This window comes from Amborella trichopoda, chromosome 6 (assembly GCF_054954075.1).
Source record: "Amborella trichopoda isolate Santa Cruz 75 chromosome 6, AtrichopodaSantaCruz75HAP2 v2.0, whole genome shotgun sequence".
In the NCBI taxonomy this organism is placed as follows: Eukaryota; Viridiplantae; Streptophyta; class Magnoliopsida; order Amborellales; family Amborellaceae; genus Amborella; species Amborella trichopoda.
Genome location: NC_142341.1, coordinates 36,318,824 through 36,322,933, shown reverse-complemented (window position 1 = coordinate 36,322,933; position 4,110 = coordinate 36,318,824).

Genomic DNA, 4,110 nt, shown 5'->3' with positions numbered 1-4,110 from the left:
TGGTGTGCCTACGTTTCATAGAAAAATGGCACGCCACCTTTCAAAATTTCAAACAATATCGAACACCAAAAACTACACCCCCCATAGTAAGGCCTGAAATGATGTTTTCCCATGAACTTGGCATAGAATTTAGCAACTGGTAAATTTGCATATTTTCATCTGGCTTAACTTGTGTAGCCTCGAGTTCACAAATTAAAGCTTTGAACTATTGTGTATGCTCAATTAACTTGCATCCCTTCTTCATCTTCAAATCTGAATATTATTTAACAGTCAGTATCTTCCTAATGAGAGAAGGTGAGGCATAATCGTTCATGAATCTCTTTCACAGTTTTCAGGTGCTCATATTCAAGAGCATGGATGTCATACATGGCCGTAAGTTTTCAGGTGCTCATATTCAAGAGCATGGATGTCATACATAGCCGTAAGTAGCACATGCTTTGCTAGAATGTTTTTGTGCTCCCTCTAAACATAAGCTTCTCTTACGGGCTGCCTTTCACGAGCATTACCTCTTGGGACATTTGGGGTTCATCAGTAAGTATTTGGCTAAGTCCTTCTTCAAAGAGGACATAACCTATTTTTTTGTTCCTACTAGCATAGTGCTTCCCATCAAATCTTTCAGATTTAATAAATTCTGCTAAGAAACTTTTTGACATAAAAAGCTGCACAACTCCAAGGTGAAGAACTTGGTCGTATGAGCTTTCTCTGTAGGAGTTCTGCTATTTCTTTTCTACACATTTCCAACAAAACAGTATTCATCTGTATTGGTCTAGCTTTAGTAGGGATTTCGTTTTCATTGAAGTTTGATTCATATGGTAGGCTGATACTATGTTTTTTCCTATCCCAAAAAGCATTGGGATGTTCGCTACATATTGATGTTTCTATTTGCTTTTGTATTGATTGAATTTTTTGTTGTATTGAAGACGTTTGTATTTGTTCTTCAATTACTTTGTATTTAACTTCCTGTTTAAGTGTACAAAGAAATGTTTCTTTGTCTTTTAACTGGCTTTTGACATTATTGAGCTCCTTTAATTTTGGTTTATGTATGAAATTGAAATGTATTGGAATATTTTGAATTGTAGATGAAATTCCTGTTTCATCAATAGTTATGGGATATAGCAATGTTAGGAATGGAACTCCTAAGATTACTGATTGACTTAATCCCTTAACCATAATAAATGGTGTATCAATACATTGATGATTGTTGCATACAGAAGCATTGGATAATTTATATTTAATAAATAATCTACTGCCATCTGCTGTATTTAATATTTGAGTAGTTTTATCAAAATATTTTGAAGGTACAAGTCCTTCATTTATACAATTGAGATCAGCTCCTGAATCTATAAGGGCTGATGTTTCAAAACTATAATTTTTGGCAACAATGATTTTAACTTGGACAAACCATTTTTGTACAACTATTTTATTTATCAAATTAACCGAAGGATTTGGTATTGTTGGTACTTCTGAGGAATCAATAGTTTCTATTGGATCAATAGTTTCTATTGGGTTATCTGTTATTAGGTCATTGAATTCTATTTCATCTGTCTCAGAATCTTGTTGAGACATTTGTTGTAATTCTAATATTTGAATTCTTCCTTTCAATTGTACGATTTCAGTTTTTATTTCTTTAATCTCTTTTTTGAGATCAGAGATTGTAGGTTCTTTTTGAGAAGTGTGTTGATCACTTACTCTTTTGATTATAGCAGAGAAATTATATTCATCTGGATTTTTGATAATAGGTGATTTTGATTTATTTTTGGTAATATTAATAAATTGAGTAATGATAGCTCTTTTTTCATCAGGATCAGTTATTTTATCTATAATATCTAGTATAAAATTATCTTCCTGAGTGAGTGTGCGAACATTATGCTGAGGTAACGGACAACTACAGTCTTCTGATGATTCTGTAGTAGTTTCAGTATAAGAACTATCTGATCCTATAAGATCAAGATCATTACTGTCTATTTCTTCAGTATAAGAACTACTAGAAGTAGAGGAGGAAGAATCATATGATATTATACTTTTTAATTTTGATTTGGTTGTATCATCTAGATTCAATGAGTCTATTTTCTTTTTTAATTTACATTGGTGTTTATAATGTCCTGTTTTACCACACTTATAACATACTGGGAGTTTTTTCCTTTTCTTTGTATTTGGGGAAAATTTATTGATTAATTTTCTCTTTGACTTTTTATAATATTCTTTATCCTTATTCTTCTTTTTGGCTTTAATATATTTTTCTTTTTTGTATTTTTTGTTCTTCTTTTTTACATAGTCAGGCATATTTTTTCTGTCTAGATAATAGCCAAATTGCTCACAGAAATCTCCAAGTTCTTTTTTCTTTGTGAGCTTTTGCTTATCTATTTGTCTTTTTAATTTCATATCGGTGCATAGGGCTAAGCCTTCTGCACATATTTCCGCGGAGAGTTCTCCGAGTGTATATGATGAATATACTATTATTCCATTATGTTTTTTGCGAAGTCTTTCCTTGACTTTTTCTGCAAATAGATATGGAAGACCAGCTATGAATTTTTCCTTCCAATGGTCTAGCTGGCAATCTTCACGTATTAATAGTCTTGAAAAGAATACATCTTTATACCATTTATAATGAGAAAGAGTAGGACAGCGTAAATTGGATAGAAGGTCTTCTGACCTTGCTGCTAGTAATGAAGTACTGCCTACAAAATGGCAGGCAACCATGATCAAGAAGTTGCCAAAGCAATAGTAAATGGATTCACAGGATGGTGGGATTTTTATGTGGACGATGATACCAAACAAAGAATTTTAAACAATACTAGACAATGGACTGGAAGAAATGAACAAAATCAAGAAGTTATAGTGAAAGTGGTGATTCGTCGTTGGCGTCAGTGTTGCCCCCCCTTGCAAAAATTCATGGGTCAGAAAATCGGGTAAAGAATTAGAAGACCCGGGAAGATGTTCAATTGAGAAATCAGACCATTGAGAAATCAAAGGCAGAGAGAATAGCCTGCCATCGGGCAAATATTTGTTTAGAAATCAAATTTTTAACGAGTAAGCATGGAATTTTACAGAAAATCACACTAGCATCTTATTTATGTGCTTACAACAGGGAAATAATACAGAGGAAAGAAAGATATGAAATATTACAGAGGAAAGAAAGATATGAAAGTGAAACAAGATATTGCCTGGAAATATTATAGAGGAAAGATGAAAACAGGAGATGAAAAACAGGAAATAAAATTGAGAGTTGACAAAGAGATAACCGGAAGGATAAACAAAAAGATGAAGAACTTACTGAGCACACATACAGTAACTGGAAAACAGTTTCCAGTGATGAGGGCAGTATGATGGTAAATTTGTGAGATTACAATCACACATAACTACAGAGTGAGGTAAAGAGAGAACCTGTTTTTGAGCTATGAGGGCGAAGGATAGCTTCAAATATTGCTGTGATGATGATGAGTATGAATTCAGATCTGGGTGCAGAGGTTCAAGTCTGGGTACAGAGGTTCAAGTCTGGGTACAGAGGTTCAAGTCTGGGTACAGAGGTTCGGATTTGGGTACAGAGGTTCAGATGCAGAGGTCTGAGGTTCAAGGTAAATTGCAGAGGTCTGAGGTATGAGTTCTGAGATCTTAGGTTCAAGGTAATTAGCAGAGATAGACTGCAGAGGTTTCGGGTAGAGGCTCAGTGGTTTTCAGGTAAGGGCTCAGAAGTAGAGGCTCAGAGGTTTTCAGGTAAGGGCTCAGAGGTGGGGGCTCAGAGGTTTCAGGTAAGGGCTCAGAGGTGGAGGCTCAGAGGTTTCCGGTAAAGGCTGCAGAGGCTTAGGAATGTTAGGATAGGAGAAGAGGAGAGAAGAGGCCCTGGTAGGAGAGAAGAGGAGTGAGGCCCTCCTATTGGAAGAGGAGAGGCCTTCTTCTTATAGGGGTCGAATGGAATCTCTTCGGCTTAGGTGGGAACAGCTGGCAACCATTATTGGGACAGCTGGCAACCATTATCATAAGAGGACAAGAAAAAGAGATGCCTTTGTCGGCAGATGAAGACAAGAGAGGGTGAAACAGCTGGCATCCATTATCAGAAGAGGACAGAAGAGAGAAATAGTGTCGGCAAGATGCGACAGAGAGGAGAGAGAA